Below are 27,638 nucleotides of genomic sequence, written 5' to 3' on the forward strand. Positions count from 1 at the left end.
GCAACCATGGGGGTGGCCTGTATCCTCTCTGGCATCCCAACTTTAAGACATTTTCAATAAAAGTCCATGCCTGACCACTGAGACAGAATTGAGTACCCACATCATCACAGAGATTCCAGTGTCCTTTCAATGTGATGCATGCTTCCATAAACACATGCTATGAGGGCTACTATCAGTGGCTTTGAATCACTAATCCCCCCACCCCTGTTCCTGAACATTTCAATGTTGTGTAAAGAATGTGGCAATTTGACAACTTGAAGCCACCTCTCCCTCTGGAGACCCTCAGATGTAACAGTGTGTAAAATACAGTATTTAGCACAGTGTTCCATTAACACAAAATATTCTCTAAGAAATTAGTGTGTAATATCAATGACTACAGCAATGAAGGTTGAGAGAGAATTCATGTCACACATGGAAACCCACATTGTTATAGATGTCAGAGATGGCCAAACAAACTATTCTGCTGACAGTAATATATTAATAGTGTACAGCAAATTGAACAATGCTGACTTGGGCTATGACCACTACAATCCACACAAAGATAAGTGTCATATTGTGCAGCTGAAAAGAAAAGCTCTGAATGCTGGATTCCCAGAAATTCATCAATCTCCCTTTCAGTCCAGTGTCTTTTAATGCTATCTTACCTCTCTCTCTCTCTCTCTCTCTCTCTCACACACACACACACACACACACACACACACACACACACACACACACACACACACATTTTTAGAAAAAGCTAGTCATACTATTTTCAGTGCCACTACACCTTCCTATTTACCATTGGCAAGACCAATCTGGCACACTGGATTGAGTGTTACTGTACAATGTTAATCATAATATACACATATGACAGCTTAGGATAACCAACCTCTTTCTCTTCAAAAGATGCCAAAACTTATAATTCACCAGTTTTATGCAACTGCCGTTATGTAAATCAATAAGCAGCCAGCCACAAGTTTTTTTCCCCTTTAGAATGTTTTTATTTCATTATATTATGCTTTGATAAACATTACAAACCACATGGTTTTGAGATACAAGAATGATTTTTTTACTTAAAGAAATAAGGCAATGCTGTTTTAAGATCAAATATAAAAATATACACTTGCACATGGAAATATAAAATAAAACATTTTGAACACAAATAAGCAAAATACTGTCTAATAGCTAGTTAGTTCTACCATTACTACTAACTTAAGATATAATCTGAATACCATTTTGTGGTTTCACAAGATAAACAAGGAAGATGTAAATGTATGAATTCACTGACTATGACAGCAGGCTGTCTTTCTTCTGATATGCAAACCATGTAAAGATTTTATGTACTATTCTTAGGTTTGCTAAACAGATAAACACTCCAGGAAGAAAGCACAGACTATCTCAACTGCTAAGTTATTTTTAAAGAGTTAGTATGCTTAATAAATGTGTTGGAATAAGTCATTACTGAGAATTATATAGTTATCACAGCCCTTTGAGTCCCCCAACATCTATGTTAAGGAAATACAAGCTGTTTACTTTCTTCTTTTAGTTCAGATTTTTAAAATCAGAGTTGCTTAGGAAACCAGAAAGCTTTAATTCCTAGTAGGCTAACATAGCATTTGAGAAAAGGTAGATTTTGAAGGAGACCAAATCTCTACTAGTGTGCATGTGTAAAACATTTTCACAAATCTCTGTTTCATTTCTGCAGAAAAAATACTAGTTCTGTACAGTTTGTTACATTTAACACATTTGCTGCCATTTAATGAAAAATAAAAGCAATCATGTTTTGCAGTTTTTCACAGTCTATAGAAAGCTAGATTATGCATTTTAGATATGAGAGACAACAGTAAAACAATCTGAACAGACCTGTCTAAACAATTAAATAATATGAGGCTGTTGCAGTTGCTCTGGACTATTTCTGATAATTTCTATCTTCACTATTGCTTTGCAGGTGTATTTGAAATGTGTAGGTCACTTTTTTAGAAATAAATTTATAATTTATGGTCTGGATTTGTGAATGACATAGTTCTGAAACTAAGCATATGGGCATCAAAATGACTTTTGATGTCAAGTATTTGTATATATTGGGGGTTGCTCCCACCCTCGCTCCAAGAATGATGGTTCCTGTATCGCCTTACTAATTGCTCTTCTCTCTAAATCAGCATAACTTGAAGGGAATATCACTTTCTGTCCATTCTGATATTAAGTCTCAGCAATGTGTAATTCACAGTTCAAGGACACATTCATATTTCATTCCCCTCCCTATACAGTTTTGGCTATATAAAAAATGTCTGCTACATTTCTAAAAAAGTATGGAATTTTTAGTCTGAATAATATTTAATAGTGCCAGCTACTATTTTTATTCAGATATGAATGAAAATGTTTGTTTTATGTGAATCATATCATTTACTTTCATTATTTGTTATACTGTATCACCTCTGATCAGTAAGACAGTAGAATATTAGCAACAAAGTCATAGCAGTACATCAGCAGTATTTACAGAATTAGTATCCAGCTATAACCACAGTTCATCGTCACAGTTCAAAAACTTATTTTTTCCTAATGCATTTTTGAAATGGTGGGCCAAATTAAAATGCAACTTTGACTGCTATATCCAACAAAATTAAGAGTGAGCATTTGTTTGAGACTGACAGATAGAATAGACAAGCAATAATATAATCTATATATCTGTCTATATATATATAAATATATATATATATATATATATATATATATATATATATATATATATATATATATATATATATATCTAGTTAGCAAGCTCACAGTGACTGAAAGACCTCAGACAAACAGACAGACATAATCTTCAGCAATTTAAGTGTCTCTCTATTTACAAATCATGAATTCCCCAACTAGGCTTAACAAAATATGAGTAGAGAATTAATAGTGTATTGGATTCCTACCTCATCTCCAAAAATAAATAAATAAATAAATAAATAAATAAATAAATATAACCAGTGGCTGCCTACCAGACACCACCAATGACCATCTTTCTACCTTTGTTGTAAGGCAGAAAAACAATATCTGCAGATAACAGCAATATAATCAGACATACAACCTCAGCAAATTTCATGTACAAATTTATTTCCAACCTTCAGCCATGTCACCAGAATGTTCTGAAAAATTTAACAAAATATATGTAAATATACTAAATGAACATCTCCCATCAGAACAAAAAAGATAAAATCTAGCCTAGCACCTCAGTTAACCAAATAAGCAAAACAGCTTATGTACATCAGTGCAAAGTACTAAAAAAGTAAATCTCAAAGCAACTGACATTTCAGACATCTTAGAAACTATACCAAATTAAAATAGAGAGAGAAAAAATGTATCTTAATCTCCAGGAAAAACAACCCCCCAATCAAACAACCTCACCAGCAGTAACATAGGTAGGGCAGGGTAAAGGGGCAAATTCTGTGAGTGCATAGTGTTGGGGGAAGCAATTGGCTGATCCTGATTGCTCTTTAGTGCATACTAGCTTTTAAAATCCTGTATTGCATTTGTGTGGCAAAACCTGAGTGCTATAGTGCTCCTTGTATGTTCCAAACTGTTGCTAAAGTTTTTTTTTCTTTTAAAGAAAGATCTGATTTTTTTTTAATTAAAGCCTAACACTTTAGTGCTTCATGTGGCGTATAAGCTATAGCAGTGTCTTGCAATATTTGCAGCAATCAGTTTGCTACAGTTTAAAATAAAAGATTAGTTTCTTTTTTGCTGTCACTAAATACCAGGCACTGTTGTGCTCCAGGTGTGGTATACATGCACAGTATAAACTGTAGCAACTGGTTTGTATATTTGTAGCAAGCAGTTTGCTAAAGTTTAGAAAAAAATAAAGGATTTGCTTCATTTCCACATGTAAAATCTGATGAAGAAAGATCAAGGGCAGGGCACTGTTATTGGACATGATTGACTCCTGCATTTCAGGAACTCCAGCTACTGGATCGTGGACATTTTTTTTTTGTTTCTTTTAAATTGCCAATTGCCTGTCAGTGAGGAGGAGTAGGGTGGGGACATCAAAACAGGAGTTGGTTGGCTGGTTGGTTCCTACTTCTCATGAGCACCAGCAAACAAATTGTGTACTTGGAATATGTATAATTTTTCCTTTCCCATTTATAACAGAACACTACATTCCCACCCTAAGTCCATAATCCTCAATTATCATACATTTTAGTAATGTTAATCACTATTTTGCATACAGTCTTAAGGCATTTTATGTATTTCTTTTTCCACTTCAGTTTGAAACTGTACATAGATTTTCTTTTTTGTATCTCCACAAAATACTTGAAACACATATAAATTCCATGGGTTCCAATTTTTCTTTTTTCTCATACTGCTCCCAGAACTTTACCATATAGTGTCCAGATTCAAATATAATGTCACAAAACGTGTCTTTGTTAATATGAATAAATGCTCTTACCTTTTGTGGAGAAGTACCCATCTGGGTTATATTATCCCAGATATCAAACCTGTCCAGTCCATTTTCTTCTTTGCCACTAATTCTTATTAAGTATTTTTTTTTAGATTCTATCTTCTTTTCTTTTATTCTTCCCTCTTTTACTGTCTCTGCATATGATTTATTTTTCTGCTTCACTGCTTCTTTCACTTCTTTTTTTCTTGTATTCTGTCCATTATATATTCACAGGAAACCACTTTGTCACTCTCTTTTTCAGTCTGCACCAAAAGTTCCTATAATAAACATCCCACAACCCTCCTGATTGGAGAGTTGTTATAACACAGCTATCTTGGCTCTTGCTTAATCCTTCAAACAGCTTTTATTGGAAAACCCCCCTCAGAGTCTTGAGAAGGTTTGACCATTTTCCACTTCTTTTTCTTCATAGTGCTTACTGACTCGTCCTGTGAAGGCTCAACTGCCTTCTCATCAGACAAAGCATTCTGCTGCTCCAGGTTGCCTGTACTATCCATTTTTTTTTCACTCCAAAGAGAACAACTCATTGCTACCTCCTCGCACACCTGCCATCATCTTATTTGCTTCTTCAGGCCACCACTGCACCTGGAAAGGAAGCACGAAGTATAACAATGATTGGCTTCCCCACTAAAAAAGAGTAGGGTTTTTTATTGATATATACATTACATATTATTTATATATTTACATCATTTACAATATATGTGTGTGAATGAGAGGGAGGATAGAGGAATGGTGAGGATGCAAGGAGTAGAGATGGTCAATAGTTCAGAGTAACGGTGAGTGTGGAAGAGAGGTGAAGAAAAGAGTACAGGCAGGATGGAGTGGGTGGAAAAGAGTGTCAGGGGTGATTTGTGACAGACGAGTACCTGTAAGAGTGAAAGGGAAGGTCTACAGGAGGGTAGTGAGACCAGCTATGTTATATGGGTTGGAGACAGTGGCATTGACAAAAAAGCAGGAGTTTGAGCTGGATGTGGCAGAGTTAAAGATGTTAAGATTTGCACTGGGTGTGACGAGGGTGGACAGGATTAGGAATAAGTATTTTAGAGGGTCAGCCCAGGTTGGAAGGTTTGGAGACAAAGCCAGAGAGGTACGATTACATTGGTTTGGACATGTGCTGAGGAGGGATGCTGAGTATATTGGGAAAAAGATGCTAAGGATGAAGCTACCAGGTAACAGGAAAAGAGGAAGGCCTAAGATAAGATTTATGGATGTGGTGAGAGAGGACATGCAGGTGGTTGGTGTGACAGAGCAAGATGCAGAGGATAGGAAGAAATGGAAACAGGTGATCCGCTGTGGCGACCCCTAACGGAAACAGCCGAAAGAAGATGATGCCATCTATTTACAAATCTCCATTCATTATAAACTTCAATTTAAGCATTCCTACCACTCTTTTATCCACAACCAAGACATTATTTTCTCCAGAACCTTTGTCAAAGTCCATTTTCCATTGTATTTAATTTTATTTAATCTTTCATTCCATATAGTCTACGAAAGATAACATATTACTCTGTCCATTTTCTTCATTTCTTCCTGTTTTTGTGCACCATAATAAGCAAATGCAATTATTTACATATTTATTTGCTCAAATTTTAATAAACTTTTCACCCTATTATGTTTACATATTTATTTCCAAAAATTATTAACTCTTTCACATTTCAAAAACACATGCATAATAGTCTCAAACTCTCCACATTTATTACATATTCAATCTTGCTTTTTCTTGTATGGCATATCTAGCTTAATCAGAAATTTTCTACTAGATAATCTCCATAAAATCATTGCATTCCTTAATCTTTTTATAGTTATTATATCTTATCATTATGGCTTTTTTTAATATATTTCTAAATATTTCCATGGATCAATGCAATAAAATGTTTTATAATATTTAACTACCATTTTTTTCTATTTTTCTCACATATGTTCTTTTTTTATTTTCCATAACACAATTTTGTTTTGCTACTCTTTCATTTCTTCATTCACAGTGTTTTTACTTATTTTTTTAACTTTCATTAATCCCCACAGTTCTTTATATTTATAATATAGCATCATTTCTATTAAGTTTTTATTTTCCTTCATAATTCCTTTAATACCTTATATAAAATTAAAGATGCTGCATGTACTGCTGGGTTTATTAAACCCAAGCCTCTTTGCTTTTTCCTTCATATATAGAATCCCTTTCTTGACTGGATTCAGTCTAGAGCTGCATATAAAAGAAAATATAATCATCATTAGTCCCTTTTCATACTTAATAGGAATCATATAGATGTTAGCAACATAAACATTTTTTCCTATTACTATGGTATTCAACAAGTGCGCTTTTTGTATAAGAAAATCTATATGATTTCCAAAAACTATTCATATCCTTTAATTCTTTGAGTACATCATCCCATCGTTGTGTGTATTCATGCCTTCCAAATATTATTCATAATATTTTTTTTCATTGAACTCAATACCTCCTATTATACTTTCAAATACAAATCCTTTACTTTTCTCTTTATTTATACTTAAGCCATTTTTATTTATACTTAATTTTTTATTTACTACTTCCATCCATACTTTATTTTTAACAATTAATACAATATCATCTGCATAATTTATACATTATTGGCAGTTGTACTTCCTTCAGGATTTTGTATCTTCCGCTACTTGACATTTTATTAATTTCCTTCACTATTACATCCATAACTAATAAAAAAAATTACACTTCTACCTGGGCAGCCCTGCTTTATTCCACATTCTATTTTTATTTCTTCCCCAGTTCAGCCATTTACATTTAGTTTCACATAGTTCCTATCATAAACAGACTTTATTACTTGTAATATATTTTTGCTTACATTATATGCCTGCATAATTCTCCATAATGATTTGTATTGAAAATTATCATAAGCTTTACTTATATCCCCTATCATAACCTTCACTTCTACATTTTTATTTATGATATCATCAATTATTTATCTTATTATCCTAAATAACACTTGACTTCCTTTTTATTTTCTTCCAAATAAATTTTGGTCATGTATTCTATGCATTTTTTGTAACCTTATGGTTATTATTGTCATAACATTTTTATAATCCATATTATTCAATGTTATAGATCTCCAATTTTTTATCTCCTCTTTATTTCTTTTTTTAAATATAAAGTTTATACTCCTGTACATATCTCTTTCTCTTTAATATCAGTTTCTAACCATTCATTCATAACTTCTATAAAAAATGTTTTGCCACTCCTTCATTTCTTTATACATACCATATTCAATTCCATCCAGTCCTGTTGTAGAATTCATGTTAATATCTTTTAGAATTTCATTCAATTATTTCATATATATTTTTGTTTTATATACTCATTATGTTTGTTATTTAATTTTTCACCATTATAAATTTTTTTCTATGTTTTTTCTCTTTTAACAAATAATTCTAATACATATGTTTTAATTATTTTGTATAAACCTTCTTGCTATCTTGTTTGCTTACCATTTTTAATTCTCTCATTATTTTTTACTTCTTTTATTTTACTCAAATATGGTGTTACCTCTTTTTTTCTTCATTGTAAATAATATTTTGTTTATATAACAAGTTATTTTTAATTTGATACATTTTATATATTTCTCTTTCTTTTTCATAAAATGAAATTTTCTTTTCTAAGTCTCTGAATGTTTCTTGACATAATGTCTTATAGCTCTCTTTTTCTTTACTTTTCTTTTCTTTTCTTCCTTATATGTTCTAAAACACTTCTTTTTTATATTTCTCTTTAACATTAAGCCACCAAATAGTCCAATTATCATAAAACTTTCTCGTAGTCACATGATTTATCCATAATTCCATAAGTTATTTTTTTTCTCTTCTAAATCTAATTCCTTTTCATTAATTCTCTTTATTCATTTTCCTATTCATATGTATTCTTCATTTTTCTGTACTTAAATCCACATAGCCACATGATCTGAAAATCCGGCATACTTAATTCCTTTTTCTTTAACTTTTAAACTATCAGATATTAAGAACAATCCATTTTTGTCCTAAGTTCATTTCTTTTGTAGGTCCAGTGATTATTCTTCGATAGACTTAACTTCCCACTCCTCATAATTCCTTTAACCAGTTCAACATCACAATTGCTCTTATTTTTTTTTAAATTACAATTAAAATCACCCATCACTATTATATCCATATTTACACAAACATATTCAAGAATATTTTTAAACATAATTTCTCTCTTTCTTTTGTTACATATGCATATAAAGCTATAATTCTATACACATATTTTTCCATCTCAAGTCTATTACAGTAATTTTTACTAGGTCCACTATGGTTACATCTAATATTTTAAGGCTTTCTTGACATAATATACATATGTTTGAGTATGTTTTTCCCCATGTTCTAAACTACCACACTAATCCAAACTTTTTCAGTTTGCATTCTTTCTTCCTCTGTTAATAATCTGATATCTTTTAAAACAATAATACGTGCATATACTGCAGCACACCATTGTAATAGACATATTCTCCTCTTAAGATTTTTCATAATGTTCACATTTAAAGCTAATATTTTCAGCTTTTAAGAACAGTTAGTATAATACATTTTTATCCCTTTTCTTTCTTATTTCCTCTAAGCATTCTATTTTTGAATTTTGTTTTCCTTTCTTTAACTCTTTTCCCTATTAAATTCTTTGTATTTCTTATTGCACACCAGTCAGCTTCTTCCTCACCTGTCTCCTCTGTTTCTTTTTCCTTGTTACTTTCTTCAACTTTCTGTACAACCTCTTTATCAGTTACATATTTTTGTATATGTTCTTGTATAACACATTATTCTATCTCTTTCTCCTATATAACTTCATTTTCTTGCACATTCATTTCATATTCTAGCCACAAATGACCAGTACTGCCACATATTGTGTACTTTAAAGCACATTTTTTTGCATTATGGCCTGTTTTACCACATAAATAAGATCTTTTTTTTATCACATTCATTGATTAAATGATCATTTTGTCCACAAAAATAACAAGTCTTTGGTTGACCCCTATATTTCACAAACCCCCTATTACCATGAACATTAATAGTACTAGGTACATGCATAACATTATCATTTTCCATTTTCAGTATTACTCCAGATTACCATCCCCTAGTTCATAATCCTCTTTCATCATATATTTTTGTAGTGCCCATTACTTCTTTACATATAGTTAACAAATGTTCTTTCAGTTTTTTTTTCTTCAGCTTCAGTTCTAAACTGGATTATTATACTTTTTTGTCTGTAAAAAGCTTGTACCATATATTCTGACTATGGATAAATATTTTTTTTGTTCATATGCACCCAAATAATTTTCTATGGCCTGCGCAGTCACAAATATCAAGTCACAAAAAGTCTCTTTATTAATTAAAAGAAATGCTCTTACCTCTTTTGCTTTGACACCCAGAGCTGCTATGACAGAGTCCAAAACATCATACCTGTCCAAAGTTTCTTTTTTTTCTGCTCACACATACTGTATACTTTTTTTGTTTCTTTTATTTCTTCTTTTTTCTCTGCTCCTTCTCCAACAGTTTGTGCATAGGTTTTTGTCTCTGGAACTTTCTTTATTTTATTGATATATACATTACATATTATTTACATATTTACATTATTTACATCTACTTACAAATCTCCATACATTATAAACTTCAATTTAAGCATTCCCTCCACTCTTTTATCCACAACCAAAACATTATTTTTTCCAAAATCTTTGTCAAAGTCCATTTTCCATTGTTTTTAGTTTCATTTAGTCTCATTTAGCCTTTCATTCCATATAGACCATGAAGCATAAAATATTACTCTGTCCATTTGTTTCACTTCTTCCTGTTTACATGCACCATAATAACCAAATTCTATTATGGCCATATTTATTTGTTCAGATTTTAAGAAACTTTTCACCCTATTATCTTTACATATTTCTTTTCACAAATGATTAACTCTTTCACATTTCAAAAACACCAGCTCAGTAGTCTCAAACTCTCCACATTTATTACATATTCTATCTTGCTTTTTTTGTATGGTATATTTGCCTTAACTGGCAATATTCTAAAAGACAATCTCCATAAAAATATTACATTCTTTAATCTTTTTATAGTTATTACATATCTTCATTATAGATTTTTTCTTATATATTTCTAAATATTTCCATGGATCAATACAATAAAATACTTTCATAATACTTAAGTACCATTCCTTTCTATTTTTCTCACATATACTCTTTATTTTCTATAACACAATTTTGTTTTGGTACTCTTTCATTTCTTCATTCATAATGCTTTTACTTCATTTTTTAACTTCCATTCCTTCCCACAATCCTTTGTATTTATAATACAGTATCATTTCTATCAAGTTTTTATTTTCCTTCATAATTCCTTTTAATGCCTTATATAAAATTAAACATGCTGCATGTACTATTGGGCTCGTTAAACCCAAACCGCCTTGCTCTTCTTTCATAAATAGAAACCCTCCCTTTACTGGATTCAGTCTACAGCCCCATATAAAACAGAATATTGTTTGTTTGTGTCTTTCAGCTTTTCCCGGTTAGGGGTCGCCACAGCGGAACTCCGGTCCGCTAATGATTGGTAGTGGATTTTTACATACCGGGTTACCAGCCCTGACGCACAACCTTCAATGAAGGCACGCCCCATTCACGTATGCCTCCACACAGAAGACGCTCTAGCTGAGAATCAAACGGGACAGTGTCTTGCTATGAGGCGACAACGCTACCGCAGCACCACCACCGCAGTCATATAAAAGAGAATATAATCATCATTAATTCCTTTTCATACTTAATAGGAACCATATAGATGTTAGCAACATTAGCAATTTTCCCTATTACCATGGTGTTCAACAAATGTGTTTTTTCTATATAAAAATCTATATGATTTCCAAAAATGAGTCATATCTTTTACTTCTTTGAGTACATTATCCCAGTGTTGTTGTCTGTATTCATTCCTTCCAAATATTACTCCTAATATATCTGTATATTTTTCATTGAACTCAACACATCCCATCATACCTTCAAAACCAAATTCTTTACTTTTCTCCTTATTTATACTTAAACCAATGTTTTTTAAATGTATACTTACATTTTCATTTTCTTTTCCCATCCATACTTTATTTTTAACAATTAATACAATATCATCCACATAATTATACATTATTGGCAATTGTACTTCCTTCATCATTTTGTATCCACCACTATTTGAGATTTTATTAATTTCTTTCACTATTACATTCATAACTAATGAGAAAATTACACTACTAGCTGGGCAGCCCTGCTTTATTCCACATTCTATTTTATTTCTTCCACAATCCAGCCATTTACATTCAGTTTCACACAGTTCCTTTCATAAATATATTTTATTACTTGTATTGTTTTTGCTTACATTATATGCCTGCAAAATTCCCCATAATAATTTATATTGAATGTTGTCATAAGCTTTACTTATATCCCCTATCATAACCTTCACTTCTACATGTTTATTTATGATATCATTAATTATATTTCTTATTATCCATAATAACTCTTGATTTCCTTTTCCTTTTCTTCCAAATACATTTTGGTCATATATTCTATCCATTTTTTTCAGTAACCTTTTTGTTATTATTCTCATAAAAAATTTATAAAAAGAAGTTATGTCTTACCATAACATTCCACCTGTATTGTTGATCCTCATTCAGTCATTATGCATGGGTATCGGTTCCGAGCTCAGAACTGAGCTGGCCATTTTCCAAGCTCACGTCAGCATCAAACTCTTGAGCTAAACTCTTACCCACAATCCCCCTCTCCCTGTTACCTCAGATTGAGTTTGCAAGTCAAAGAAGGTAGAGGCTACCTCTGGTCAAATAACCTAAGAGAACCGGATGGTGAGATCCACTAGAAACCACAGGAGGGGGAAGGAGGAAGGGTCGTAATGACTGAACAAGGATCAACAATACAGATGGAATGTTATGTCAGGCATAACTTAATCTGATATTGTTAATCCTTGTTCATCCCTTATGCATGGGACAGAGTTCCCAGCTACTTCTATTCCTGGCAGGCTCTCATGGAAGGACATTCCAGAGCACCATAGAACCAAAAGATGCTCTTCCTTTGGAGGCCAAATCCAATTTGTAATGATTGATGAAGGTATGAGGTGTAGCCCAAGTTGCAGCTGCACAGATGTCATGTAAAGAAGCTCTGGCATGGAAGGCTGCAGAAGTTGCCACTGACCTTGTTGAATGAGCTTTCATGGTAGTAGGCAATGAGATATTACGTTGTGTACAAATAAAGGTCACACAGTCCTTCAACCATCTAGCTAATGTGACCTTAGCAGCAGCAGATCCTAATCTAGGTCCAGAAAAGGCCAAAAATAACTGGTCAGATTTACGAAAGGGTTTAGTCCTGTTTAAGTAAAAATGGATTTGCCTGTGTATATCTAGGGTATATAGGCAATACTCTCCTTTGTTTGAATGATTGGGAAAGAAAACTGGCAATTCAATGGCTTGATTAATGGACATTTCAGAGATCACATTAGGCAGAAATGAATGACGGATTAGTTCTCAGAGACACTCTATCTCTATGAAAAATCAAGTATGGATTCTTGATACATAAAGCTTGAAGCTCAGAAATACGTCTGACAGAAGTAATGGCAACCAAAAACAAGGTTTTCCATGACAAATACTTGAGGTCGCAAGAAGAGGCTGGTTCGAAAGGTGACATTGTTAGAGATTGTAGAACTAAAGATAAATCCCATGGTTGAATAGGTTCTCTGAAAGGTGGCTTCAGAGGACTCACACCTTTTAAGAAGGTCTTGCACAATTTATGGGACATAAAAGAGGAATCTTGGATACCCTCATGAAAATTATAAATTGCAGCCAAATGAACTTCAATGGTAGAGGCTGAAAGACCCGATTGAAACAGGTCTGCCAGATAGTCTAGTATTATAGACACTGGTACTGAAAAGGGGTCTACTTGTTTATCTTTCAGCTAACAGGTAAATATTTTCCACTTGCTCAGATAAGTAATTCTAGTGGAAGACTTATGAGAAACAATGAGAATATCACGTACTGGTAAAGAAAGATCATTCTGTCTGGCAATCAAGGGAATTGGAATAGCCAAGCCATGAGCTTCAGGCTGTTCAAGTTGGGATGAATCAGGTTCTGTGTGGATGTGAGATCAACTCCGGGGTTAGATGGAGAATCCATGGTCGATCTAGTAGGTGAGACCAAAGGAAGGGGAATCAAATCTATCGAGGCCAATATGGTGCTATGAGGATCACCTTGCTCTTCAACCAACGGGCTTTCTTCAGAAAGTGGAGAATGAGGGGAAAGGGTGGAAATGTGTAAAGAAGACCCGAAGGCCAATTGTGGACTAAAGCATCCATGGGTGACTGCCCCGGAGGAGAAATCAGGGCAAAGTAGTTGCTGTATTTGTAGTTGGTCGGGGATGCAAAGAGGTTGCAGCAAGGATGGCCCCAGTGGTAGAAGATCTCCACCACTATCAAGGGATTCAGGGACCACTCGTGAGGTTGAAGAATGCACTTGCTGAGTCTGTCTGCTATCACGTTGGAACTCCTGGGAATGTGCGTTGCTAGAAGAAAATGGTTGGCAGCCATCACCCATTGCCATATCCTCATGGCCTCTCGACAAAGGGGGTAAGATTTGGTTCCACCTTGCTTGTTGATGTACCAGACCACCGCCATGTTGTCTGATTGAATCAAATTGTCCCAGATGGCAGCAGGAGATGGAATGCTTGCAACGCCAGAAGCACCGCCCTCAGCTCTAGAACATTTATATGCAGATGGGTCTCCTGTTCGGACCAGGTGCCTTGGACTGTCTGTCCATGACATAGCCCCCCCACCCCATCAGGGAGGTGTACGTGGTTACTGTGGCCTTGTGTTGCTGGGGGGAGAAGGGGTGAGACCATTGTGAGAGATTGTATGTCATCCACTAATTTAAATCCTGTTTGCACCTGTGGGTTACTCGAATCATGGCTGAAAGAGGATGCTGAAAAGGATACCATTGGGTGAGCAGTAACCATTGTAGAAGCCTCATGTGAAACCTGGCCAGGGGAACAATGGTGATGGAGGCTGCCATTGAACTCAACAGCTGTAGAACCAAGTGAGCCGTGGATTTTTCCTTTGAAAGGATTGGAATTAGTTGCTGCTTTATCCTTAGAATTCTGTGTTCTGGAATAGCAGCTCTGCAGTTTTTTGTGTCCAAGATAACCCCTATGAATTCTGTTTTCTGAGATGGGGTGAGATTGGATTTTTGCCAGTTTATGGTTATGCCTAGCCTTTGAGCAGTGATGAGAGAGTATGCCAGGGCTTTTTCCAGTAGATGTCTGGTGGGGGCGGAGATGGGCCAGTCATCTAGGTATGGAAACACCTGGAATCCTTGAAATCGCAAGTGAGCTGTGACAACTGCCATGCACTTTGTGAACACTCTGGGGGCTGTAGAGTCCGAAGGGCAGTACTCTGAACTGATAGTGACTGGCTCCTGCATGGAAGCACAGAAATCTTCTTGATGGCCTGTCCACCTTTATGTGGTAGCATGCATCTTGAAGATCTATAGAGCACATCCAATCATCTTTTTCCAAATGTGGGAGGATAGACTGTATTGTGACCATCCGGAATTTTTGTACTCTCACAAACTTGTTCAATACACTGAGAAGCAAAATTGGTCTCCAGTCCCTGGTTTTCTTTGGCACCAAAAATAGTCTTGAGTAGAATCGGGATCCTATCTGGTCTAGAGGGACTATTTGGATGACTCTATTTCTTAGCAGCTTTTCTATCTCTAGTGCTGCTTCTTCCCTTTGACTGGGTGGAATGTCAGGAAGACTTTTTGAAGGAACGGGACAAAGATCGAAGGGGATATGATAACCTCTGGTTATAATCCTTTGTACCCAGGAATCGGTGGTGATGGTTAGCCAGGCAGAAGGGTACAAGGAGAAATGTCCCCCAACCACCTCCAGAGGAAAGGAGTTGGGCCGCTCTTCAGGAGAGCTGGTAGGATTGACCAGGGAAAGAATCTCTGGAACCCTGGTTACATGGACACCCTCTGCCCCAAAAGGAGTGTCTTCCCTGTGAGTTTCCCCCTCTACCTCTGGGGGAAAACACGGCCTGTGTGTCACGGAAAGGACCCTGGGATTTCTTGAACAATATCTTCCCACACTTTTGGTTTTGGGGAAAAAGCACATTGAGGGGAAGAATAATGGGCACCTATGGCAGAAAGGGTCTTACCGTCCTGTTCACATCTAGCCAGTGTGCTTTTAACTTTGGGCCCAAACAATGAGGAGGCCTCAATGGGGGCATTAAGAAAAAAAAGACTTAAAGGGTTCCACGAAGTTGCACAAGCACATCCAGGTATGTCGTCTCAAGACTGCAGCTAAACCCACTGCTCTAGCAGCTCCTTCTGATGCGTGAGATATCAGTTGCATAGAGGAGTTAGATATAGATTCAATGGTGGCCAGCTGAGAGGCCACTTTGTCACGGACCTCATCAGACACGGCACCAGTCAAGGTTTCAGAGAGCTCAGAAACCAGATCCCTTTGAAGCCTGGTAAAATGTGCCATATAATTCAGGGACCTAATAGCAAAGGTCTCTGAAGCAAAGGTGTGCTTCCCTATCCTGTCCAGGGCCTGGGACTCTTTGTTAGGTGGATGGACAGTCTGGCTTTTTTCTTCTGCCAGATCCTTTTTTGTTGCGGCCGCCACCACCAAAGCATCTACAGGAAGACCTTTGTACCAGTGGGGATCCAAAGCAGGAGGGGACAGGATCTTATCTGGCCTCCAGGGAATAGCTTCAGTGGTATCAGGAGCCTTCCAAGCATGCTGCACGATGAGCCGGACAAGTTCATCGGCAGGTGGAGTAACGCAGGAGGTAGGGGGCAGGGTGCGAAAGGCCTGCAGGAACACAGATTCCTCAGAGGATGGATTAGAGGGCTGCCAGTCACCTCTCTGTTTCTGGATTTTGAGGATATCTCCAAAGGATACCTCAGAGGGTGACCAAGGGGATCCTTCCCCCTCAACGAAATCTGTGTCTTCGGTAAGGGACTCCTCTGTGGAGTCCATGTGCTTTCTCTTATACGAACTTTTCCAGTGGACCTCCTCAGTGGGAGAGGCTGGAGAAGACAGCAGAAAAGGGGATTCCTGAGGGAATATGTCCTGCGGCCCTTGCACCCGGTGTCCGCCAAGTGCGACTTGTGAAACCAGTGTACCAGAGGAGGGCGGAGGTATAGGCAGTCCGGTATTGCCAGCAGCAGTGAAAGCCATCTCCATCAGTTGGAAGGCTGGTCCATCTGAAGAGGAGTGCATGTCTAAGACAGGGATCACCCCTCCCCTAAGTGGCTCAGCCTGCCGACCGGGAGTCCCTGGATGGCTGTGGAACAGCAAACTGTGCATGTCACAACTGACATCCTGGGTCGTAGCAAAACTTTCCTGCCACAAAGGCAACTGTGGTTCCTTATTGAGATCCATAAAGGGAAACGCAGAAGGGGAAGAATGTGCTATATCCATGGACTTCAAAGGCAATGAAGGAGGAGAATAAGAAGGGGTCTTTGAGGATGGGTGATCACCTCCCAAGAAAGGATAGTTCCTGAGGGGTGGGAAACCTCTGGCCAAGAGTACCTGGTCCACAAGACGCAACACATCATGTTTGGAAAGGCTTCTAGTGGACCTCAAAGAGACTGAGGGAGAAACAGGCCTGTCCACAGAAGAGGTAGACTCGGTGCCCATCTTATCTGACTGCACCAAGGACAACAGTGCTGAGAGAGTCTGGACTACTGTTGTCTGCACCAAAGAAGTCATCGGTGCCAAGGTCATGGTCTGCACCGACACAGAGATCGGTGCTGAAGTGGTTGTCAGTGCTGAAGCTGGAACCGACAAAACTGGAGTCAACAATAAAGGCGTCTGTTCCGAGGAAGATCTCAGAGCCGATGCGGTCAAGGTCTGTGCCGACTGAATGGTCGGTACCGATACAGTGGTAATGGTCTGAACTGAGGAGCTCCTCGGTGCTGATATATAGAAGGCTGCAGGAGATGACAGAGCCGAAATCACTAATGGAGACGAAGGTCTAGGCACCAAAAGCACTGGGGCTGACTGAGTAAGCTCCGGAGCTGAAACTTTAGCCTTTTTAGGTTTTGGTTGGTGGGAGTTCCAAGCCGGGGATGAAGGCAATGATTTAGCCTTAGTAGGAACATCCAAGGTTTTCTTATGGGCACTAGGAGGGGTTGAGGCCTCTGATCCAGAAATAGCCTCTGAAAAGGGAGATTTTAGAAGTCCCTTCAGTAACAGCTTGTTTTTCCTTTCCAACAATGTTCTATTAGAAAAGTTCTCACAAATAGTACAGGGTGGGTCAGCTGACAAATGGGAAGCTCCCAAACAATAAACACACAAAGAGTGTGCATCAGAAGTAGGCAGTTTGTGTCCACAATCAGAACACCGCTTAAACCCTGGACTACCTTTCTTATCTGCCATGACAGCAAATTAATTAATAGAAAAAGGTATCAGCAATGGTACAAGAGAATACCCGAAGGTATGAGAGAAAAAGGGAACAGGATTACCAATGATGGTAAAAAGAGAATACCTCGCGGTAAAGGTGGTAAAGAAAGAAGCAAAAAAACCTGAAGAAATTATGAACGCTAGATGGGATAGGGTAAGAGACAATGAAATATGAACTTTCCTGACAGAAAAGTAATCTGTAAAACTATTAAATAACAATTGATTGTACTTAGTTCAAAAGAAGTAGCTTGATACGACCGAATGGCAACATGGCAAACAAAATCTGAGGTAACAGGGAGAGGGGGATTGTGGGTAAGAGTTTAGCTCAAGAGTTTGAAGCTGAAGCGAGCTTGTAAAATGGCCAGCTCGGTTCTGAGCTCAGAACCGATACCCATGCATAAGGAATGAACGAGGATTAACAATTTCAGATTCTGTGTTATTCAGTGATATAAGTCCCCAATTTTTAGCTCCTCTTTATTTCCTTTATTAAATATAAATTTTATAATTCATGTACATATCACGTTCTCTTTAATTCCAGTTTTTAACCATTCATTCATAACTTCTATAAATTTTTTGCCACTTTTTCATTTCTTTATACATATTATATTCAGTTTCATCCAGTCCTGTTGCAGAATTCATGTTAATATCTTATAGAATTTCATTCAATTCTTTCATGGTTATTTTTTGTTCTAAATACTAATTATCTCCCTTATTTAATTTTTCACCTTTATAATTGTGTTGTATGTTTTCTTCTCTCTTAACAAGTAATTCCAATACATATTCTTTAATTATTTCGTATATTCCTTCTTGCTGTCTTATTTGTTTTCCTTCCTTATGTTTTAATTTTCTTATTATTTTATTTCTTTTATTATTTTACTCAGATATTGTGCTACCTCTTTTTTCTTTTCTTGTAAACAATATTTTTGCTTATATAACAAGTTGTTAATTTTAATTTGATTAATTTTATATATTTCCTCTTTCTTTTTCATAAAAGGAATTTTTCTTCTCTAATAAGTTTCTGAATGTTTCTTGACATAATATCTTATAGCTCTCTTTTTCATTTCTTTTCTTCCTTATACATTCTAAAAACACTTTTTTCATTTCTCTTTAAAATTAAGCCATCAAACAGTCCAATTCTCATAAATCTCTCTCATAGATTTTTCCATAATTCCATAAGTTATTTTTTACTCTTCTAAATCTAATTACTTTTCATTAATTCTCTTTGTTCCTTTTTCCTATTCTTATATATTCTTCATTTTCCTGCACTTTAACCCATATAGCTGCATGATCTCAAAATCCAGCATACTTAATTCCTTTTTCTTTAGCTTTTAAACTATCACATTTAAAAATAATCAATTTCTGTCCTAATTTCATTCCTTTTGTAGGTCCAGTGATTATTCTCCCATACACTTAACTTCCACTTCTCATAATTTCTTTAACTAGTTCAACATCACAGTTGCTCTTTTTTTTCTTAAATTACAATTAAAATCACCCACCACTATTATATCCATATTTACACAAACATATTCAAGAATATTTTTAAAAATAATTTCTCTTTTTTTGTTATATATGCATATAAAGCTATAATTCTATACATATATTTTTTCAGTCTCAAGTCTATTACAGTAATTTGTCCTTGTTCCACTATGGTTACATCTAATATTTTATGGCTTTCTTGACATAATATACATATTCTTGAGCATGTTTCTTTCCCCATGTTCTAAACTATCACACTATTCCAAACTTTTTCACTTTGTGTTTTTTCTTCCTCTGTTAATAATCTGATATCTTATAAAACAATGATATGTACATCTACTGCAGCACACCATAGTATTGTACCTATTCTCCTTTTAAGATTTTTCATAGTGTTCACATTTAAAGCTATTTTCAGCTTTTAAGAACAGTTAGTAAAATAAAATGTTTATCTCTTTCCTTTCTTATTTTCTCTAACCATTATGTTTTTGCATTTTCTTTTCCTTTATTTAACTCTTTTCCCTTTCAAATTCTTTTTATTTTGTACTGTACACCAATCAGCTTCTCCCTCACTTGTCTCATTTGTTTCTTTTTCCTTGTTACTTTCTTTAACTTCATGTATAACCTCTTTATCAGTTATATCTTTTTGTATATTTTCTTGTATTACACATTCTACTATCTCTTTATCCTGTGTAACTTAATTTTCTTGCACATTCATTTCCCATTCTAGCCATGAATGACCAGTATTGCCACATTTTTTTCACTTTAAATCACATTTTTTAAATTATGCCCTGTTTTACCACATAAATAACAAGTTTTTGGTTGATCCCTGTATTTCACAAAACCCCTATTACCATGACCATCAATAATACTAGGTACGTGCATAACATTATCATTTTCCATTTTCAGTATTACTCCACATTCCCATCCCCCAGTCCATAGTCCTCTTTCAGCATATATTTTTGTAGTGTCCATTACTTCTTTACATATAGTTAACAAATGTTCTTTCAGTTCTATTGCTTCAACTTCAGTTCTAAACTGGATCATTATTCTTTTTTGTTTGTCTGTAAAAAGCTTGCACGACATATTCTTCCCATGGATAAATGTTTTTCTTTTGTTCATATACACTAAAAACATTTCTGTGGCCTGCCCAGTCTCAAATATCAAGTCACAAAAAGCCTCTTTATTAATTAAAATTATTAATTAAAATGAGTGCTCTTAACTTTTTTGCTTTGACATGCAGAGGTGCTGTAACAGAGTTCCAAGCCTTATACCTGTCCAAACTTTTTTCTTTTTTATAGCTCACATGTACTGTATACTTCTTTTTTGTTTCTTTTATTTCTTCTTTCTTCTTTGCTCCTTCTCCCACAGTTTGTGCATAGGTTTTTGTCTCTTGAACTTTTTCTGGCACAGTTTCTTCTTCTCCTTTTTCTTCTTCTATTTTCTCCATGATGTCACTCCATGAAATTGCTGCTTCACTTTCTGGTTCTCTTTGGTTTACCATTTCTTCCAAATAATCAACCTGCAACCCTCTCTATTGGAGGGTTGTAATTATGCATTTCTCAGAGGTAACAAATCTCCTCTGAAAAAATGTCTCTGAACCCATGTCTGTTACAGCTACAATCTCCTTTTCTTCCAATATCACTATCATTTCAACTACATTTTTGTCAATCTTCACTTCATTTGCAGCCAAAGCTGAATCAGACATATTTTCTTCCTGTTCATCCTGGCTGCCTCTGTGCCTGGACAGGAAACAGGAAGTCAGGATGTGTAACACACAAATCCTTGCCCAACTACCAAGAGTAGGGGGAATTCGCTGATGCCCTTGCCAAATTTCCCAAAGGAGTATAAATACCACCTCAATTTTTTATTTTATTTATTTTACATTTGTTGACCAGGATAGTCCGACTGGATACATGTCCATTTTCAGTGGAGGCCCGGGGAGAAAAGCTCCAATGGGTACAAAATAAAACACTGCAATAAGGACAATATGATAGAAGCAAAGGTGAACATAGCAATGCAGACAGAATACAGATAAGTAATTACAGTTAATGTTTTGACATTCAAAAGTAGACAGTTACATGACATTTGTTAGCAGTAGTTATGGTGAGGAGAAATGAAAAACACATTTCCATTGACATGTTTGTACATTAATTAAAGATGGCTAGCCAGGTTTATTACAGTGACAAAGCCAGTTTAGTGCCAGATGTTGTTTAAGTTTGATCTTAAATTCATGTGGGGAGGAGAGCATGGTAATATCAGCTGGGAGTTGATTCCATGTTCTACCTGCAGAATTTGCCAAGAGAGATACTCCTCAAGTTTTACTTGAAAAGGTGTTACCAGCCTAATGGGACTAACCTGGACAACAAAGGATAAATAAAAAAATATATTTTTATTGTAGTGTTTTCCTTAGATCTCTTGTGTATTAAAACATTACTGTATGCATTTTCCCATTGTTTAGAGCTTTTTTCCCCCAGACCTTTACTGAAAAAGATATTTCCTTAGTCAATGTCATACTATTCTGGTCAACAAAAGATAAATAAATATAAATAAACAGTGGATGGAAACTTCTTCAAACCTTGCTAAGAACCTAAAATACATCAAGCAAATGTAAGAATAACAGCATCTTTCATTATTAGACCTTTAACTCTCATATTCAATATGTCTCTTACCAGATAAATTTTCTCAAATCCCATTAAGTATGCTATTTATCCCATCCTAAGGTTTCTTCTATATCTTTTTGTCAGAGTTACAGACTAATAGCCGGTCTCTGTCCAGTTATAACACTTTTACATAAACTTGTTTATAAAAAGTAGATGACCACATCAACAAGTATGCACTTTCCCCTGATATGCTACATGATTTTCATGAAGAATTCAGTAGAACAGCAGCTCAGTACTGTAACTGATATTATCTTCAATAATATGAACAGCAATTAGCCTCATACCAATCAACTGTCCAGATTTTTGCAGAACATCCAGATTTTTACTCATATTTTTTGTCTATTCCTCATAAAATTTGTGGTTTTCTGGTAAATCACTGAGGACTGGTATCTCTAAACAATGACAGACATTTGAGTTTCAGACGTTATATCCTTCAGAAAATGAATGCTAATGCAACATTGTTATTCTAACAATTTTCTAAATGTATGTGACCATTATTTAAAAATTGTCCCTATTTTTGGACCTTTGATCCCTCATTATTTTTGGCTTTGTCCAGATTTCTTCCACTAATAGGGTGAGACGTATGATTAGCCACAGCAGGAGCACTCATGCATGTGACATGAGCATTTAAAAAAAATGAAACATCCATTCCTTTTGAACAAGCTACAAATATTACATTTCAGTTCAAATTCTATTCACTACATGCAAGACTTCCTGACAGATGAACCTATCAAATGTCCACTGAATCATCTTAAGATTTTAGAACATTACAATATGTAGTAACTGAGGGGTCAATGTTGGGGCTTTTGTTACTCTCAGTTTTGTCAACTACAATTAACATCAATGTATCCCACCTAAACATAGTTATTACCATTGCTGCACTGCACAGATCCTATGGTTTAGTAATAGAGTCAACCTTACACCAATTTCATCAATACTACCAGCTGACTCACCTACTTTTCCATGTTGCTCAACTACATCTAGTAAAGAAATGTTGTATCATGCAAGTCAGACATAGCATCCCATTATTATGGGTCATTCCAGCTAAAATACAAATGTACTACAAACCACAATTAAGAAAATCTGTTGCTTTGCCACTTTTTTAGCTTTTCTACACACCACTGTGGACTTTAAAAAAAAAAAAAAAATAGCAGAGCCACGTTCATCTTAAGAACTCTTTCATTCAAACTTCTAAAGCTACATGCTTTAGGTGCATGGGACATCACACGCAGGGCCATAAACCAAGAACATTAAATGTGATGTCTGCACGCACAGACCTCAGAACTTAATTGCCCAGTTGGACAGTCCACTAGAATGAGCTAAATGATGTCCACAAGAAGTGTGAAGTGCCATTTGCTGGCTAGTCTGACCATAGTCTAGGTAGTGCTCCAGGGTGCCCTCTAGACAGGCCAATAGGAATGAAGGGGGGCATGTGGAGGGGGAGGAATACTGCAACATGGAAGAGAAGGGCATCTATGGTTATGGTAAGATTTTACACAACTATTCTATGTCCTTCTATTCCCATGTTGCAGTATCCTTAGTGTGGGAAAGTGCCACAGCTCAGGAAGAAGGAAGGGTGGAGGTAGAGGTAGCTGACTCCAGAAAGCCCTGTAGGATTGCCCTAGCAAACCCTGCTCTGGCTCTAAAGATGTGGTCTAATTTGTAGTGTCCGATGAAGGTATGTATAGAGGGCCAGGTGGCCACCTCCAGAATGGAGGGTGTGTCCAGGTCTTTGAGGAAGGCTTTAGAGGATGCTATGCCCCTGGTAGAGTGAGCTCTTACACCCTGAAGTAGGTTCTTACCATGGTAGGAGTAGCAGAAGTGGATAGTTTTTCCTGATCCAACAGGAAATGGTTTGTTTGGAGACTGCCTTGCACATGGCTCTAAGGTGGAAGGATACAAAAAGCTGGTTGGATTTTCTGATGGACTTAGTTTTGTCTAAATAAAACCTCAGTTGCCTGTGCCTGTCTAGGGAATGGAGTATCCTCTCACTGTCATTAGTGGGAGAGGGGAAGAAGGTGGTAGGTGAATGGACTGGTTTAAACACAGTTCGTTGACCACCTTGGGCATGAAAGAAGGGTTGGTGCTCAGGGTCACCCTGTCCTTGTGGAAAATAGTGTAGGGTGGGCAGGCCATGACAGCTTGTAACTCTGACACCCTTCTAGCAGAGGTAAGGGCCACCAGTAGAACAGTTTTCCATGTGCACATTTGGAGTATTGCAGAGCAGTGTAAATTGCTTGATGTATATTGTAGCATAGTAATGCAGGTATTAATATATTCTCGCTTTCCTTCCTTTTATCACAGGTGAACATGGAAGTGGTTCTATGTCCCCCTACGTCACCTAATGTCAGTGTCTCATCAGACTCTGATGATGATGGTGGCCAAACTGAGGCACAGCCCAGGATTGCAGAGGCTGAATCTGACACAGAAGCTGACATCCACCGACCCCCCCCCCCTCATTATCACCAGACACAGTCAGTATGCCTATGCATACCCAGTCCACTGAGGCCATAGATATTGGACAGTTGGAGGGTGAGAACATTGAGCAGGGAAGTGCGGCTACTGCAGCTTTAGTGACTGTTGACACTGGCCATAGTTAAACTGTTAACGAGCTACCACACAGACAGATTGCTAGGGGTTCTCGGAGGTGGCCTGCTGTCCCTTTCCCTACCTGTTGCAGGTGTCTCTTCACTTGTTACTTGACATATAGTTAGGGCCATCATGGAGGCACAGGCATGTTCAGAAAGGAACTCCTGAAGAATGCTCAGGGTTATAAATGCAACACAGTCAGACATCCATGACTGCCTCCACTGTACTGTTGATTCCCAGGATCAGTTGAATGACACATTGGAACGGGATGTGTCTGTGAGGGAATGCAGAGTATCTGTCATGGAACGCACATTGTCTGTGATGGAACATCTGCTGGGAGGGGAACGTCTGCCTTTTTGGCAGAGGTCAGCAACTACATCTGCTGAGATCCAATGTGGCTGTGCCCAATCATGCTCCCATAGTGGCAGTACAGCCACTGCTCCAGTAGGGAGTGTGCTGTCCACACCCAGATATAGCAGGCCATGGGGTCCTGGTCCTATGAATTCCCATGAAGGAAGCACGTCCAGCAGACATCAGTCACCTTCAGGTAGTAGCACAGCATCTGACCTTGGGCATGGAAGTGCCAGTGCAACTCCTGGCAGAGTCAGTTCTCGTGGTTGGGGGTGGAGACCATGAACTGTCAGCTCTACCATACACAACTAACAGCTGTCTGACATACAGACATGTAGGGCTAGCACTGAGCTTGGCTGTGTTCATGCAGACACTCACACACTAATGTCATATTGAGGGCACATACAGACATGCACGTAACATTTACATGGTCCATCTTGCCTGCTTCCCTTACTTACTCACATACACATTCACCAACCTTTTCTGTCAGTCTAAGCTTTCTGCACCCCCACGTAACACCCTGTGCAAGTGATGATAACTGAGCTACATCCCTGTTTCTATCTTTTGGATTCAGGGATACTAAAGCCATGTGTCTGATGCGCAGGGTAACTATCTAAAATAATATGGTTATTACCTCCATTTGTGCTGTTGAACTGATAATTGTACCTGTCAGTTTGATTGTACTTAGCTAGTTAGACAGTTGCCAGAATAATACTTTATCTACTTTATAGTGAATGCTTTTATAAGGGTTGTGAAGTCAGACAATGAAATGTGTCTCATTAATACATCTAACTTTCTCTTTAAGGATTGTTTAGTACAAACTTATGGATGCACATCCAAAGTCAACCCATCAGATTCAGTGCTCAGGATTGTATGTCAGAATTAAAAACAAGTCTCATCAGAACAGTAATACAGTATAATGATCATTTTTGCTTGTAAATAACCATAGGTTTTAAGGTTCATAGGATGTGACTAGGGTATTGACCTGATGGTGTTTAGAAACATAGCTGTTACATCACAATATAATATTCAGTGGCAGATATAATGCATGGCCACGTTTTGTCTGGCAAGGACCACCAATGTCCAGGAGAAAAACAGCAATGATCCATGGCAGATAACATTTTCACATCAAGTCATCCAGCCTGTGCTTAAACATGGTAATGGAGGTGCTCTGCTTGACATGGATTTGAAGCCTACTGCGGAGAAGTGACAACCTTGGAGGGATGTATCTCTCTCTCTCCAGCATGTCCTATGTATGTCATAGTGTACATTGAGGTCCCTGGAACAGGTAACTCTAGTCCCACATTAGTTACAGATGTGCAGCATTTTCATCCCATTTTTGGCCACAGATAGCTCTGTAAGGCTTACACAATCTGCCTCAAAGCTATCTATATGATATTGCACACAGTTCCAGCTACTTCAGTCTGCCCATGGTAGATGCGTGTTGGAGACCCTCTGATGTTTTATTACTCAGAAATGTCTATGGTCTGTCAAATTGTTGCAGGTGTCTGGTACAATACATTTCAAAAGGAGGGTCATATTCATTAATATGGCTGATGAGGGATGAGTATAAGGGATTTATAACATATTTTGCTATTGATGTAATGTCATTGCTAATCAGATGTAAGATATAGAATGCTTTCCTCCCAGTAGTAGACCTAGGCTGCAGTGAACATGTGTTCCAAGGTCTATCAATACATAATTAGGGAATAGTGTATTCTTGGTTATTTTATAATAAGCAGGAGCATTTGTTATTACCACAGGGTATGCTGATGCATTTTTGTGTAGTTGATGTAACACCCATGGCTTTATCAGCAGTCATTAGTGCAACAAAAATGGTTTGCCATGGACTCTCTGTTTTGTTCGGGACTTCTGAAATGTATATGTCAAGCATGAGGGGCCACAGCACTGGCACTTCTGTTACCATGCAAGTGCCAGGTCTGCTGCTTGAGGTGACGTTTTGCACTGTCATTGAATGTTATTGGTCTGTGATCCCATTTGCAAACCAACTGATAACATCAGATTTGATATTCACTTTGGTTAGTTTCTCACTGAGACCGAATGTTGGATTGTGTTAAAGACCTTGGCCAAGTTATGCTAGGATGTGTGCACAGCTTTGACTTTTTGTATGTCTCTGGTTACAGACTTGAATCCCACCAGGTTTTGCAGCCACACGCTACCCTTGAAAACACCTAACTGGAACACATCTAGTGTTCGGAGGTCATCTATGTCTTTGTGTCTGAGATACACGCAAATTGTTTCCATTGCCTTACAGCAGAGGTTTCATAAAGTTATGGGTATATAATTGCAATTATATTTTGCTGATCATCCCTTGTGTGTTTGGAAAATGGTTACTGTATTACATTCAGTGTAGACAACAGCAGTATTCAGATTGTGGTTCAATCTGGTGCCTAGTGGAGTAGCTCACTGTTGAAGCACATGAAGAACACAGCCTGGAATGCCATCTGGTCCCATGGAGACTGTGCTCCTAGTCTTGGAGAGGGTAGTGATAACTTTCTCTTTGTAGATACCACAGGTTGGAGGTGATGTTGGACAGATGGTTTGTAGTAGGTTTGGTGGTGGGATGGGGGGGACACTTTTCAGCCAAACATGTCTGCTAGCAGGTTTGGAATTTACACTGGGTCAGTGTGTGTT

At 37.0% G+C, this 27,638-nt stretch overlaps 1 protein-coding gene across 1 annotated transcript in view; it reads right to left on the reverse strand.

Moving 5' to 3' along the window:
* LOC122816216 (fish-egg lectin-like) overlaps positions 1-27,638 on the reverse strand; it is a 136,641-nt gene that overhangs the window by 749 nt on the left and 108,254 nt on the right. The window lies entirely within an intron of this gene.

Source organism: Protopterus annectens, chromosome 12.part0, assembly GCF_019279795.1.
Source record: "Protopterus annectens isolate FY-2018-M chromosome 12.part0, PAN1.0, whole genome shotgun sequence".
Lineage (NCBI taxonomy): Eukaryota > Metazoa > Chordata > Ceratodontiformes > Protopteridae > Protopterus > Protopterus annectens.